At 35.8% G+C, this 17,500-nt stretch overlaps 1 protein-coding gene across 2 annotated transcripts in view; it reads right to left on the reverse strand.

The window, feature by feature from the left end:
- LOC125243749 (raftlin) overlaps window positions 1-17,500 on the reverse strand; it is an 84,501-nt gene that overhangs the window by 66,484 nt on the left and 517 nt on the right. The gene's annotated exons all lie outside the window — the stretch shown is intronic.

The raw sequence follows: 17,500 nt of genomic DNA on the forward strand, positions 1-17,500 counted from the left end.
TTTTATAATTATTAATTTATAAATTGTATTACTAATAATTATTACTATTTAATAAATTTATTAATGATATAATAATTATAATTACAAAATTAATTAATAATAGTAATCATAATTATATTATTATTATTATTATTATAAATAAATGAATTTATAAATTAAATTAAATTGTATTCAAATTCATATTAGTATTATTAATAAAAAAAATATAAAATAATATTTATTGTTGTTGTTGTTAATAAATTAAATTGTAAATTACATTTTCTTAATTGAATTTTTTTTTTAAATTTAATTTCCAAGATGATTAAATATCACTTATTAAAGCATGCAGCATGATGTGACAACAAACAATTGTTTGAAATAATTATTATTTGCATAATGCATTCTATTTCACATACTATTTTCAAACAATAATAGTAAACACTATATGTCAGTTAGTAGTAAGCTAGTATTCTATTCCAAACATAGTCCATAATAATGCTACTTGCAATTGCTGGTCATTGGTAGATGGTGCTCATCCTATTTTATATATTTTTTTTATTTTATAATGACATTCACAGTTTTTCCACAAAAATTTGCATAAGCTGTAGTCGTCAATACACAGTAAAATCCCCAATGGTCCCTCTCTAAATAGTGTCAAAGTAACACCGAAGCAGAGTTAAAGTTAATGAGATAATGAAGCAATTAATAAGGCTGTGACTAAAGTCAGTTATAGTTCTTGTGTTTCTCTTTTCTTCAGTGATTCTGCTTGTTAACAGCAGGTGTTCATCACTAATGCACAATCATCACTTAATTCATTGCTTTAGTCAGGACACACAGTATGCAAGGCGCCTGTTTTTGCGTTTAATATATAGAGCTTCATCAGTCTGTCAGGCGCAAGAGCTACAGCAGCTCAACAGATAATCAGTGTTATTCACTTCACCAGTCAGTGGTCATAACGTTATGCCTGATCGGTGTACGTCACAAGGACTACAAACCCACTAAACTCCTATTTTGATTTCCCAGACTGTGTTCGGTTTCATTATGAGTTACTCCGTTCATGCACTGCTTTCTTTCAGGTGTTTCCCAGAGGAAAGTGATCTGTCTATTTTCTCACGTACCACCTTAATTTGCTTCTGCGTGCGCAGCAAAATACCGTACACTGCTGTTTCTCAGTTCCTTACAGCCAGGTACTGCCTCATCCTGTGCTTGTTTGGCAGAAATAAAGCAGAAAAAGACCCAATTAAGGCACACTAGATTACTAAATAAATAAATAAGAGGCATAAATGGGCTTCAGCTCATCATGGGAGCCCAATCTCTCAACTGGCAGGCCGGGAATTAACACGTCCATCCACGGAGAGGCCAAGAAGTGCTCTCTGTTCATCAGCCAAACCCCCCTTTTCCAAATCTAAAGTGACAACCGCCGACAGTCGCGAGCGGATCAGAAGGGTGCAGGTAATATCCCATTGTGACCAGCTGATTAAACCTGGGGTGGGCCGTTGATGAAGAATACTCTCTATTATGTTCCTGTCTAATTACAGCGGCCGGGACGAATAATCTGAGAGGCGGCGACGGCCGAGGGTTCTAGAGAATACACGGTTAATGAGGTGAACCGCTCGAATGAAAAGGTGAGAATCAATCACAGAAAATCAAGCAGATTGTTCATTAGGAGTCGGGATAACGCACAGCGTGCCGGCAGCTCCGGCGGCAGGGCGACTCTAATTAGGACCCAGACGAGAGGCCATGCGGATTTATGAACGCTGTCATAGGAATCACTGTTTCTTGTGACACGGACATGAATGGATGCGTTTGGCTATCCGTGGCTGAATCCAATCGGAGAAATGACATCTCCAGTATGACAGTCATGCATCAGCAATTGGATTTTTCTAATTTGATCGATTGAATGAAATGCGGGAAGATTTTAGACTTGAAATGGCCGCACAACCCTTTTTTAATGTCGTAATCTGATGTATTTTAGGCTCCAAAAGGGGATTTTCGCAGTGATGAAATAGATTTTTGCTTCCTCAAAGAACCTTTCAGGGAACAATTCTTAAAGAAACATAGTGTGAAGAATGTTCTAAAGAACCTTTTGTGGATTGAAAAGATTCCATGGAAGGTAAAGGTTCTTTTTGGAACCATCGATGCCAATAAAGAACCTTTCTTTTTTTAAGAGTGTAATGAGAATAGATTGTAAGGTGGGACTTTTTATCTATTGGGAAAAGTGGGTGATACATACACTACCATTCAAAAAAAATTTGGGTTTGATACTAAAAGTTGAAACTTTTATTCAGAAAGGATGCATTAAATTGATCAAAAATGAAGGTAAATATATTTATAATGTTATATACAATTTCTATTTCAAATAAACGCTGTTCCTTTGAACTTCTATTCATTAAATAAATCTCGGTTTCCACAAAAAATCATCATATTAGAATGATTTCTGAAGGATCATGTGACACTGAAGACTGGTGAAATGATGCTGAAAATTCACAGGAATAAATCATACCAACCCCAAATTTACGGTACATGTAGTGTATCAGAATTGATGGTTTAAAGGAAAGGGTTGAAAAAGGAGTTAGAGATTTTGATAAAAGGTTACTAGAAAAAAAGTAGATTATTTTATAATCATATTAGTAAATTAACTTGCATTAAAAAAGTAAAAAGCATCAATTTTGATGTACAGCCTGAATGTTTGAATTTTTGCCTTTCAAAGAGGATTTGTCGCAGTGTTGCCAAGTCTGCTGTTTTCCCTTGGCGACCCCAAATAACATGATATTTAACCCTTGGAATGTGAATTTTACCAAAAGCGTGGATTTTACCCACCGGAATGTGATGTATTGGGCTAGTTTTGAGTAGCAATTGAGCAGGTTTTGTTGTGAAAATCTGGCAACCCTGATTTACCATTAACAGAAAAGCCCCACACCAAGAATAACTGTAAAGATAACTATAACGATAACTATATTAGTGTCCACACCAGCGGACATTATCATTCTGTTTATTCTTGCGCTCTGCAGTTTTGTCATCTATTGCTTTAATTGCTGGAGCTCTTTAAAGCAGGATGGATTCTGATTGGCTGTCAATGTTTTTATCATTCATCAGCTGGAAAAAAAATCGTTCTGAAAGGGATTCCAACTGTAAAATGTGTTGCCAAGTCAGCAGTTTTCCCGCAGAATTGGGCAGGGTTGGGGAGTAACGGAATACATGTAACGACGTTACGTAATCAGGATACAAAAATCCAGTAACTGTAATTCGTTACAGTTACGTCAAAAAACATAGTAATCAGATTACAGTTACATTTTGAATAAAAGGGGGATACTATCAGGATTACAGTCGTTTCATTTAAAACGAAATAAATCATTATTTTGCCATAATAACACATATTAAGTGCTGCTTGATTATACAGTATTTCCTGGTTCTGTTGCCAGTGATGACTCACGTGAGCCACCCGCTGGTGCATGCGCAAATAACACCCGTCTACAATCTCAGACGCGGATTGAATCACTGCTGCTGGTTAAACAATGCTTCAATTCAAAAAATCAAAAACGCTCTCAATTCATGGAAATTTCGCTGCTATTTTGTTTTCAATCGACATGATTGTACAGCGCAAACTCTGCCTTCCTGCTACGAAAATACTTTCTTTATCAAAGCACTAAAAAAATAATCTGTAATACCATACTGTAGCCACTAGATGTCTGAATAGCCCTTTACATATGTATATATAGGGCTGAGACATGAATAGTTTTAATAGGTTTTAAAAGTAACCAAAATGCTAAACATTAAAATTAAAGCAGAACAAACATAAACAGAAATGTTTGATCCGAGCTTGTTCAGTTTGTTTATGATCTGATGTGACTTTTATATTTTTAAGCTCTAAACAACAACAACGATAATAATATTGCAATAGATAATGTATCAGATTTATCATATTTTTATTGTTGAGACCCATTCAAAAGTATGGAATGTGCAACATTTGAAAACTTGCAGAAATTGAGAAGAAATAATTAAAATTAAATTTAAAAAAATGCAATTTATTTATAGTAAAGTTGATTCCTCCCAAATTTCTCTTTCTTTCTTTCTTTTTTCTTTTTTCTTTCTATATATATATATATATATATATATATATATATATATATATATATGACCTTGAAGTAATCCAAAAGTAATCAGATTACATTACTTTCATATTGTGGTACTTGGATTACATTACTGAATACTTTTTTTATGAAGTAATTTGTAACTGTAACAGAATACATTTTAAAGTAACCCTCCCAAGCCTGGAAATGGCTACTTTTACACGGTTGCAGTGGGTTATTTTTCATGTCCGCGGGTTGAAGCGTCCCCAAATAACATGATATTTAGCCCCCGAATGCAAATTTTATCAGGTGAACCCCGCCAAAGAAGCAGATTTTACCTCCCGTTACATTTTTACTGGGGACCACCGCTGAAATGCGATTGGGCTAGTTTTGCCTTTCAAAGCTGGCGAAAACCTGGCAACCCTGACTATAACATTTCTCCGAACTGTCGTTATCATGATAGTTGTACACTATAGTTGTGAACGAGCTTTAATTTGGCCTAAAAGGCAGGACAGCTCACTTTCAAATATTGCTCTTTTCTGATATGTTTCCATCAGATGGAAAAACAAAATTAGCCATCTTTGACATAACAACTAGCACAAAGTGTCTTTTCCAGACATCGCTCCATGTTTTAAGCTCAGACACATGCTCTCTGGAGGCAACAGGCTAAGCGTGTGCTCCATCGGAGAGAGAAACCAAGGAAAATAAAAACGAAATGGGTGGTGCGATCCATGAGGAAAACAAAGTTGGTTGGAGGGCTGATATTTGCATAGCTGATAGAGACGGGGAGGCATGAAACGAAGCGGGAAGGTATTTTTAGAGCTGACGGAGGAAGTGGGAGATGTTTATGATTTCAGAGCGACTACTCCCTCCCCGAGGTTCTGCTTCACGCTACGAGCTTTTGGCAGCGCTGTCTCTCTAGTCAACCTGGCAACAGCTCCCTCATGCACTGTAGACTGACAAGAAAAGAGTTCACTTCCCGTATACCGTTGCATTAGTCCAAAAAAATGGTTCTCCTGTGACTTTTCATAATGTAAAATCTGTCTCCTTGTGACGGAGAGAAAGTCAGGCTCTCTGGACAAGCCTGTTGATGAGCGTTCATTTGTTCTTCTTATATCAGACGCAACAGGAAATGTTTGTAAAAATGATCATTTTCACAGATACGACCCATCGGGGAGAAGCGACGCCGCTTGCCGTTCATTCCTGCTTACAGGGACTAATTCAATAACTAACTGCAAAGGACAAAACTACACTGTCATGGTTTGTGGCTTTTCTCAAAGCTGTGGTTCGGCTCATGTTTAGAGATGCATTTCCTCAAAGATGGAATGAAAAAAGCAACTCTCCCTTTGACCCATTTTCTTTAATGTGGCAAATAAGGCAAACCTCCACAAGTTTCCTGACTTGTGTTTTTGTCGGTTCAGCAGGGAAAATGCTCTCCTGGGGTAGGAATGAGGCAGTCTCCCTGTTTGGACTTCCTCCTTCCTTCCTGGACGTCCTGGTCCCAACAAAGACCCCTCACCTGAGAAGGGTGTTGTGGGGGAATCTGGACACAGAGTCCAGATACAAAAAGCACCATAAAAGCATCATAACCTTGTATGGTATGAAACCTTTTTTTTAATTGTTTTTAATTAATTAATTTAATTAATGTGCTATATTTTTGTTCGATAATGTTTTTTTATTTAATATTTGGTATTTATAGGGGAATTCATGGTATTAAATCATATTTATGAAGTAGTTATAATCCATTTTTACTACCTTTGGAGCCATATAGACCTAAAAAAGAATTTTTCAACTTAAACTGTGGTAAATATTGAATGCTTTGGAGCTCAGACTGAAGTTTGGTCTCTTTATAAGCTGATGCAGATTATTGCTGAAAAGGAAAAAAAAAGTTATAGATGTTTAAGATTATTGTTATGAAAAATGCACAAAAATTCTATTTTCAATTTTTATATGAAATATACATTTTCCAAAACACATTTTACTCTAAAACTGTGAGAAAATCACAGTTTTAACATAAATAAATCTAAACAAGTTGTGTTCCAAATTTGAGCTTGATATCTCAAAAAATGAGCTTTCAGTAAGATTTAGTTTGGCCGCAGTACCAAACGCTTCCACTAGGCGAAATTCGCTTCTAATGCACTCATTTTTGATCACGAGGAGTACAAATGTGAGTATTTGTTTCAGGACGATTTAACCTTTTCGACTGGTCCATGATTTTTATTTGTTTGTTTGTTTTCACATAGCAAGTGGCAAAACCATACCAAGTTTTGTACCGTTCCAATGAAGTAAAAAACAAATAAAAAAAAAAACAAATTTGGTCAGAAGTGACCAAACAGCACCATAGGGTTAAGAAAGAAAAATAAGAGGAATATATAATCAATTTTAAGTCCCCCTAATCAAAGTCCCATAGATTAATTAAATACAAGGAAAAAATTTATAATTTTTTTCTTGTATTTAATTAATATTTGGGACTCAAAATTGATTGAGGGGTATTTAATATTGTTCCCAAAAGCACAGATTATTCTGAACTGTATCACTGATTGTCTTGCCCTTTCCATAAAACATTCCCGTGAACATTTTTGTCTAAAAACAAGAAATACAAATCATAATTGTGTTATTTATGCATAAATATGATTATATTATGATGAACACCATCTATACGCTATCTATAACAATTCCAAATGAGAAAATGCATTAGTGAAATTCCATTGTGGTACGGTAAATGTTAACATTTTCACCATTTTCTGTAAAAAAATAAAAATTATGCTGATCAATTAACAAAAAACATCTAATTAATTAAATCATCAAAGATGCAGAAAAAAATATGATTATGAAGAAACATAACGAAACGGGTTAATAAAATAACTAAATGACAGAGGGGAGGATTTTTGGTAAATAATGCCTTCATTTTTGGTGTGTCTCCTAAATGCCCTCCAAAGACCGAATATAGTGTATAACCACTTTTACTTTTGTGTGAAGTATTCTGTTAAAGGAGAGACGCACAAACACCATCTGAGGACGCATTTCCTGAGTAAAAATAAACAAAATATCACAGCATAATTTAGACAAAAATCGGGGTTAATTGGTGTCTTGGGAAAGCGTTCCTACTTTATGTCCCTACAAGCTCCAGACCCTGTTGTGTTGCCGGCCGCTGCTTCACTGCCTGTTTATGAATAATTAGAAAAAATAAGGACCCAGGTACAATGAAAGCCACAATTATAGACTGAATCCAATCTCGGCATGCTCTAGACACACTGCAACTCGTCTGACAGATTGTCTCTTTAAAATCCCTCTCGCTGCAGCCCTTGGATGATGGGAGGGGGGGACACTTTCCCTCACTTTCCCTTTTGTTCGGCATGAACCTAGAAAACCCATCCGCTCGGCGTCCAAGGTCTGGGCACGGCCACGCTGGAAACCCAGACGCAGTGGATGGAATTGCCATGGGAACGGGCCCCTTGACAACGATTTCATACTCAAGAGAAGAAAAGAGAGCAATATCTCCCTCCCTTTATTCGCTTACTTTGAGATCCTCTCTCATATTCTCATTCTCTCTCGTCTTTCCTTTCTCTTTCTCTGCTTCTAATTTGTTTTACGTGCCGTTTCGTTTGACAAGACAAATATAATTTCCTTTATTAAATAGCTGTGTAACCCAGATATTTTGCTAGACTGTGTTAGATACATACAGTAGTGTTCAAAAGTGATCAAAATATGAGGACGATATTTTAAATATGAGGGAAGAACAAAACACTCAACTTGTTATCTGATAAAATTATTTGGCAAAAAAGGCAAGCTACAGGTTTTTTTTTTTCTATGCATAGAAAGACAAAAGCTGAGAGGAAAAAGCATACATTGACTGTCTACAGCATAATCAGTTATTGGTTCTCTCTTGATTTCTGGCTCAAAAAATATGTCTGCACAATTTGTCATGTTTCATTGTGTTATTATAACAAATAAAACAATAGACTCCAAGCACAACTATGCGATTTGCTTACAAAATATTAATAATAATATGTGAATAAAGGGTAAAGATGTAATTTTTCCTAGGCTGAACAACACTTTTGGTCACTACTGTATGTTTGGTTATGAGTAGACACGAGGCTTTATATTATTTGTGCAAAAACAAAGAAAACGATAATGTAAAAATGCACACAAAGAACAGTTCAAATGACATGCACACATGCTTTATTTTAAATTATTTATCTGTTTTATAATATTAGTTTTATCATTTTGAGTCTTGTTTTGAACTTAAGTGTTTATTATGTGAAATTTTGTGTTTTTTTTGCACTGTCAGACTTAGTAATTTGTTATGAATAACCTAATCTTTAGGTTTATGTGCTTCATGTCTCAGATAAAAAGAGAAAAAGCTAAAATGCAGTAATATTCTTTAAAATATATATATATATATATATATATATATTACCCTAAAAAATAGGCATCACCTGTGGAGATTTGAATATATATGAACAACTTTAGAATGAGAAAAATAAATATATTTTCACTTCACTTGTCATAAAATAAAAACTGTCTGTTCCTAAAAGAGGCATTTTCTTTCTTACTTTACACTTTTTGTGCAACGAAAAGATTCCATGGATGTTAAACGTTCTTCATGGAAACATTGATGCCAATAATTTTTTGAGATTTTTATCATATCACCCTCCCCGGTGTCCATATGGGAGACAGTATGTTGTGCGAGAGTGTGAGACTGTTTTTTCAGTGGAAAAAATCCAGTGCGAAGCATTCAGTCTCTTTTCTTAAAGTGTGCATACTATAACGCCCCTTTCACAAGATGTAATATAAGTCTCTGGTGTCTCCAGAATGTGTCTGTGAAGTTTCATCTCAAAATCCCCCACAGATCATTTATTATAGCTTGTCAAATTTGCCCCTATTTGGGTGTGAGCAAAAACACGCCGTTTTTGTGTGTGTCCCTTTAAATGCAAATGAGCTCCGCTTTCCAGAAGGGGGCGGAGCTTTAACAGCTCAACAACAACAAAGCTGGAGAATCTCACGCAGCCAAAATGAGGATTGTTTGCATTGAACTTTGAGCGTCGTAACTTTGCAGATGTTGTTTATGATCAAACAGCAACATTACACACTGACTAAAGTTAAAAAAGCTAAATCATAATCAACCACCCCTTTAAAACAAAGAAAGCTCATGTTCTGTTACGCTCAAGCAAAGCATTGAACATGACTCGATCAATATCGCCGCAATTTTCCTGTCCAGTCATTACCAAGAGAGTCGATGAGTCTTTAAGACATTTTAAGATGCTTTATTGTGTCGCCTGTTAAACACAGAAAGCTTGTGTTTTCCTGCAGCGCTTGCATATTTCCCGCTTTGATTGTTCTCTGTTGTGCCTAGGCATCGCCAGCGGCCTGAATATTTGTGGCAGAAGCTCGTCGCTGCGACAGGTGGGAAGAGCCTAATCTTCGCTCACATCCAGAAAGCGTAATCCGTTCAAAGTGGCACCTCGCGCAGGAGAAGAACAAAAATTACCATTCATCTTCCATCAAGGCGCACAGCTAAAGCTGCGTTTCATCTCCTCGACTGACTCAGCTGAGGAGAAGGTGCACCGACAGCGAATGTGACATCTGATTTGTAGGCTGTCTAATCACAGGAGAGGGTGTACATTTTCTCTTGAAAAAGGCTCTGTTCGCAGGAGAGCCTGTCCTAATTGAACGTGCACGAGGAGAAGCCGTTCAGAGATCACAGGTACAGCGCGCGACGAAAAGCAAATACGTTTCAAATGCACGTTCCAATTATCTAAATTAGATTTAATTGAGCACAAGAGAGGATTCTCTGTCCTAATTAGGTTACCAAAATATTGAAGCTTCACGTGTATTAATCATATTCCTAACGCACCAGCCAAGCTGCCGATGATGATACAGGTTGAATAAACATCTGCAGGAGTTCAAAAAGACAAAATTATCTACATTATCTGCTACAACAGTACATACTTTTGAGTGTGTAGCAGAATAGTAGGACAAACTACTTCATCTGTCGCTTACTTATACACATCCTGTCCCCGTTTAAACATCTTGTCAAAGTTAAAATCGTCCACATTCAATTTAATTTAATTTCCTACCCTTTTGGAGAGAAATGCAGCAGAACGCTGATCTGCAGTCATGACGAGAACTCTCCTCTTGTGTTTGCATAATGATCAATTTAAAAGATGACCACATGTATCTTTATAATAGTTAACAATGCTGTTGCAGATGACATATAATGTGGATAACATTGAATAAATATCTTTTCATCAGGTTAGATATTGATTACTAATCACTCAGACCCCTTTATCTCTCTACTTACTCTCACACGTCCGCCATGTTTGTAGTTTTCTAACAGCTTTTATTCGTGTTTGTAGTTCTAATCAAATCCTCGTCCAACACGCAATGGGTTGTGAGCTATATAAGCTGTTAGAGTATGTACGGATCTGCACTTCAGATTCTAACTGGAAAAAGTAGACTATCTGTGTATCTTTAAAGTACTCATTTCAACATACTATGATTTGGGATTCTAATTTCGAATACTATTTAGGATGGATACACTACGGAGTCACTAAGTCACTAAAAATTGCATTGGAAATAATATGAGGTGAGCAGGAAATCAATATTTCAGCGCTTTTGCATTCTCACACAAAACTTTTGCATTCCCCCGAGAAACTTTGTTTGCTTGCAAAAAAAAACTGCGTTCACTCACAAAAAAATTGCATTGGAAATAATATGAGGTGAGCAGGAAATCTATATTTCAACGCTTTTGCATTCTCACACAAAACTTTTGCATTCCCCCGAGAAACTTTGTTCGCTTGCAAAAAAAAAAATTGCGTTCGCTCGCAAAAAAAAATTGCGTTCGCTCGCAAAAAAAAATTCGTTCGCTCGCAAAAAAATTGCATTGGAAATAATATGAGGTGGGCAGGAAATCTATATTTCAATGCTTTTGCATTCTCACACAAAACTTTTGCATTCCCCCGAAAAACTTTGTTTGCTTGCAAAAAAAACTGCGTTCACTCGCAAAAAAATTGCATCAGAAATAATATGAGGTGGGCGGGAAATCTATATTTCAACGCTTTTGCATTCTCACACAAAACTTTTGCATTCCCCAAAGAAACTTTGTTCACTTGCAAAAAAAAATGGCGTTCACTCGCAAAAAAATTGCATCGGAAATAATATGAGGTGGGCAGGAAATCTATATTTCAATGCTTTTGCATTCTCACACAAAACTTTTGCATTCCCCCGAGAAACTTTGTTTGCTTGCAAAAAAAACTGCGTTCACTCGCAAAAAAATTGCATTGGAAATAATATGAGGTGGGCGGGAAATCAATATTTCAGCGCTTTTGCATTCTCACACAAAACTTTTGCATTCCCCCGAGAAACTTTGTTTGCTTGCAAAAAAAACTGCGTTCACTCGCAAAAAAATTGCGTTCACTCGCAAAAAAAACTGCGTTCACTCGCAAAAAAATTGCATTGGAAATAATATGAGGTGGGCGGGAAATCAATATTTCAGCGCTTTTGCATTCTCACACAAAACTTTTGCATTCCCCCGAGAAACTTTGTTCACTTGCAAAAAAAACTGCGTTCACTCGCAAAAAAATTGCATTGGAAATAATATGAGGTGAGCAGGAAATCTATATTTCAATGCTTTTGCATTCTCACACAAAACTTTTGCATTCCCCCGAAAAACTTTGTTCACTTGCAAAAAAATTGCATTGGAAATAATATGAGGTGAGCAGGAAATCTATATTTCGGTGTTTTTGCATTCTCACACAAAACTTTTGCATTCCCCCGAGAAACTTTGTTCACTTGCAAAAAAAACTGCGTTCACTCGCAAAAAAATTGCATCTGAAATAATATGAGGTGGGCGGGAAATCAATATTTCAGCGCTTTTGCATTCTTCCACAAAACTTTTGCATTCCCCCGAGAAACTTTGTTTGCTTGCAAAAAAAACTGCGTTCACTCGCAAAAAAATTGCATTGGAAATAATATGAGGTGAGCAGGAAATCTATATTTCAATGCTTTTGCATTCTCACACAAAACTTTTGCATTCCCCCGAGAAACTTTGTTTGCTTGCAAAAAAAACTGCGTTCACTCGCAAAAAAATTGCATTGGAAATAATATGAGGTGAGCAGGAAATCTATATTTCAATGCTTTTGCATTCTCACACAAAACTTTTGCATTCCCCCGAAAAACTTTGTTCACTTGCAAAAAAAAATTGCGTTCACTCGCAAAAAAATTGCATCTGAAATAATATGAGGTGGGCGGGAAATCAATATTTCAGCGCTTTTGCATTCTCACACAAAACTTTTGCATTCCCCCGAGAAACTTTGTTTGCTTGCAAAAAAAACTGCGTTCACTCGCAAAAAAAATTGCATTGGAAATAATATGAGGTGAGCAGGAAATCTATATTTCAATGCTTTTGCATTCTCACACAAAACTTTTGCATTCCCCCGAGAAACTTTGTTTGCTTGCAAAAAAAACTGCGTTCACTCGCAAAAAAATTGCATTGGAAATAATATGAGGTGAGCAGGAAATCTATATTTCAATGCTTTTGCATTCTCACACAAAACTTTTGCATTCCCCCGAGAAACTTTGTTTGCTTGCAAAAAAAACTGCGTTCACTCGCAAAAAAATTGCATTGGAAATAATATGAGGTGAGCAGGAAATCTATATTTCAATGCTTTTGCATTCTCACACAAAACTTTTGCATTCCCCCGAAAAACTTTGTTCACTTGCAAAAAAAACTGCGTTCACTCGCAAAAAAATTGCATTGGAAATAATATGAGGTGAGCAGGAAATCTATATTTCGGTGTTTTTGCATTCTCACACAAAACTTTTGCATTCCCCCGAGAAACTTTGTTTGCTTGCAAAAACAACTGCGTTCACTCGCAAAAAAATTGCATTGGAAATAATATGAGGTGAGCAGGAAATCTATATTTCAATGCTTTTGCATTCTCACACAAAACTTTTGCATTCCCCCAAAAAACTTTGTTCACTTGCAAAAAAAACTGCGTTCACTCGCAAAAAAATTGCATTGGAAATAATATGAGGTGAGCAGGAAATCTATATTTCGGTGTTTTTGCATTCTCACACAAAACTTTTGCATTCCCCCGAGAAACTTTGTTCGCTAGCAAAAAAACTTGCGTTTGCTTTCAAGACTTTTGTGATGGAAATAATATGAGGTGGGCAGGAAATCTATATTTCAGTGCTTTTGCATTCTCTCACAAAACTTTTGCATTCCCCCGAGAATTTGTTTGCTTGCAAAAAAATTGCATTCGCTCGGAAAAAAAAAAAAAAACTGCACTCGCTCGTGAAAAAATTGCATTGGAAATAATATGAAAAACTATATTTAACTATATTTTTTAAAACTTAAGTTTCTTGGAGAATGCAATGCTTTTTAGAGCGAATGCAAAAGCATTGAAATAAATTCAGAGCTAATCTTTTCAATTTAGAGCAATTTTTAAAATTATCTTTATTGTTTAGGTCTTTGATGTGTTTTGTATTAAAACAAATTAAGTTTACACAACACTGTTTTCGACTAAAATCTTTTTATTTAATTTGGCTGGCCATTTGTTTACGCAGGCCTGAAAACGCAAACATTTGAAAACGGTTTTCAAAGTGCAAGTTTTTGAAAACTATACTGTTAATGTCTCAGTGTAAACTACACAAACGTGAATTTGTGAAAACGATGTGCTCATTCATCTATAGGCGCATAATGATTCTTTACATAGTGACATCGCCATCTATTGGCCAGGTAGCAGAATACAGCATTTTTAGTCATTTTTTGTGGATCCGATCGTTTTGACAACGTTGTCGTCGGTACTCGAAAAAGGAAAAACTTTTCCATTTTTAGTACATTGTTGTCATGTTATCATTTCCTAAGAAATCCCACACACCTGATTGGCTCAGTAAACAACCATAGCATCATGTCAGCGACTTTTGCACAGGCGATTACCACTCATAATTTTTTCCGAAAATGTACAAAATTGAGTTTTTGTATTTTTTTTCTCTCTGAGCTGTAATGAAATGTTCCAGCTGGTACACGTATGACACTGAAGTCAGCATTACTCTCCTCTGCAGGAGCAACAGTAACTCTCTAACAGCGAGTACGCTGGGGTCGGAGGTGACTAGCCCGTGATATGATGCACCAGATTCCTCCATGACAACAGCAGCTCTGTGTGTCGGCTCCTGAGGCGCCCGGCGCAGCGCAACTGAATGCGCACGGCCTCCGAACCTCCGTCTGGAACTGATTAATGACAGTTTGCCTTCTCTGTTCTCTTTCCTTACATTCCTTTCTTAAAGGGCGTTCACACTGACAGCAATTCGAGTCTGCAAGACATTCATTTACAAGAAGTGTGGGCAATTTCTGGAAATATGAGTGACAGCGACTGTTAGCCGGACCGCCTACTAGCAGCAATAGATTAGCATACTAACATACAAATCATACTCTGTGCACAGTGTGCAAATTTTCTAAGAGTATGTTTGGCATACTTTATTAAACTACATTTGACAAAATGTGCAGCACACAACAAAGACCATTGTGCAACAATGCAGTGAACTCGACTTGACCTTCCAGTTTAAGCAGTGATTTTTAACTCTTTTGTGACTTATTATTTGTTCAGTATGCCAAAAAATTTATTTTTATTTCCAAGATGATGCCACATGCAATGTAATGTGATAAAAACACTTAAAAATATGTGGTTATAAAAAAAAAAAAAAAACTGCTCAAAGTAATTTTCAGTAATTATAATGAAGCTGAAATAAAATAAAACATAAATATTAAATGGAAAAACTTTAACAAAATTAGCCAAATTTAGAAATGTACTAAAATTGCCAAAACTGAAATAAAAATAAAGCTAAATATAATTTTTTTTTTTTAAAAATGACTTAAGCACATACAATAACTAAAATGAAAATGAAAACTCAAAATATGAAAATAAAAGCCAATTCAATATATTAATAAATACTATAATAGTATTTCAATAATACTGAAATAACACTGTTAAAAACACTCATTGCTGCATAATGTATGAAGTAATTATTTTAATAGATTTTGCAACCTTCTTTTTTTAAAATTAGCCATAAACTAACATTCCCAGAGATTTTTGAACAAAATCATAATAAAAACTTAAAACACAGAACATTTTGTAAAGGTTTAAAATGTCTGTTTTTAACTTAGGGCTGTCGAGTAATCTGTAATGATTAATAGAGTAATGTTGGTAATAAAAATCGACCTAAGCCTTTAAAATGACTTCAAATACATATATAACAACATGAGGCAAAACTATTTCAAATAAATTATCAAAAGCAAGTAATCATATGGTTTTATAGATCAACACTGTTAAAATGCATAATATGCATAATATAAACAATAATCTTATGTATATTATGTATTATAACAAATGCCTGCAGAGGGCGCCGACAGCCTGGTGATTTTTGTTGTTACACCTTACAGCAGGTCAAATGCTTGTTTAATATTGGCCAAATGGCATTTAATTCAAATGTTTAATATTTGCCAACTTCTTTACGATAGAAATGCGACAGCCACTGTAATTTCTCGCAATCAAGGTTTTTTCAAAAATCGAGTACTCAAATTTAATCGAGGAATCGTGACAGCCCTGTTTTAAGATTTATTTTTGTCAATAACGAACTAACATTTGACGAGCGACAGGAAATGTTGTTGAATATGCGATTTTTATATCTGTGGCATTGTGAAAGGAAGCCCCGCCTATAGTGAAATATCATTGGTCCAAAATCGCGCTATGCATAACAGTAGCTGATATTAAAGTCACAATGTAATAAAAGTAGCAACAGATTTTTTTCTTCCATACATCTGAGTGAAACAGATTAAGAAAAAAGTAGGACTAGGACTTGCATCGGTTGTCGATTGATTGGATGGAGGCGGATCTGAATGTGAGATAGCAGTCATTTCTAAGAAAGGGGCGGGGTTCAAGCAGACTAAATGATTGGAGAAGTTCAACATACATCACCAGAGACAAGTGTCATTTTACCAGAAGACTGAGTTTGATTTAAAGGGGTCTTTGATTATGATTTGACTTTTTTAACTTTAGTTATTGTGTAATGTTGCTGTTTGATCATAAACAACATCTACAAAGTTACAACGCTCAAAGTTCGATGCAGAGGAGATATTTTCTTTTACAGAAATCGCTTTTTAAGGACTACAACAAACGGCTGGTAGAGACTACAATGAGATTCTTCCTGGCTTAGTGACATCACTAACCCTAAAATTTGCATAAACCCCGCCCCTGAGAATACACAACAAAGGGGGCGGGGCCATGTTGGGCTGCTTTAGAGAAGAGGAAGAGTTGTTGTAGTAGAGTGTTGTTGACATGCCGTCATTTTACGCCGGACTGCTTCACAAACGAGGGTCAATTCAACACAAAAGATGAACATGACGGCACATGCTAGTGGATGAGTTGAATCAACTCCACAGCAACTACATAAATTTATCCACTAACCATTCAGAAACATCTAAAAGTTGTAACTTCTTCCTGAGTCTCTCCATCAGTGTCGACTCCGGTTTGAACAATGTAAGGCTGAACACCGTCATCATTTTGGCTGCGTGAGATTCTCCAGCTTTGTTGTTGTTGAGCTGTTAAAGCTACGCCCTCTTCTGAAAAGGGGGCGGGAGCAGCAGCTCATTTGCATTTAAAGGGACACACACAAAAACGGCATGTTTTTGCTCACATCCAAAGAGGGGCAAATTTGACAAGCTATAATAAATGATCTGTGGGGGATTTTGAGCTGAAACTTACTGGCCCAAAAAAAGGTAAATATATGAAACACATGCACAAATGAATTGTGCACAGTAAGATCAATAACATAAATTAGATATAATAGATGAATTTTCATTAAACATCAGATATCTTCAGATTACACAGCATTTTTGCTTTCTGTGTATTTTTGGCTTGTTTTCCAGTACAAATATCTAAACATCCTTAAATCAAAACGCATTTACTTTGATTGCATAAGTTTAGTTTAATAACAAAATGAAGTGAGTTTATGCTTAAAACAAGAACAAATATCTGCAAATGCGGTCAGAAAAAATCAACTGAATTCAAACGGAAAACAAGATGATTTTTCCGACCCCATTGGCAGTTCTTCTTTTAAGCATAAACTCACTTCATTTTGATCAATTTCTCATTAAAAAAGACTTAATATCTCAACTCATTTTGCTTCTCCTGATTTAAGAATGTTTAGATATTTGTGCTGGAAAACAAGAAGAAGAACATCATTTTTTTTTTTGCAGTAAATTTGCAACTAAAATCCCACGCTTTCAGACAAACAACTAAAGAAAGGCACTTCTTAAGCGGTCAAGCATTGAAGGTAAGTATGCAGTCTCCTGTCAGCATCACACTTTATACATGTGACTCAAACTAAAGCATTGATCTGTGTGATAGGCTTTACAAGGAGCGTGTGCCTGTGTGTTAACCGATAAAGAC

This window comes from Megalobrama amblycephala, linkage group LG13 (assembly GCF_018812025.1).
Source record: "Megalobrama amblycephala isolate DHTTF-2021 linkage group LG13, ASM1881202v1, whole genome shotgun sequence".
NCBI classification, from domain to species: domain Eukaryota; kingdom Metazoa; phylum Chordata; class Actinopteri; order Cypriniformes; family Xenocyprididae; genus Megalobrama; species Megalobrama amblycephala.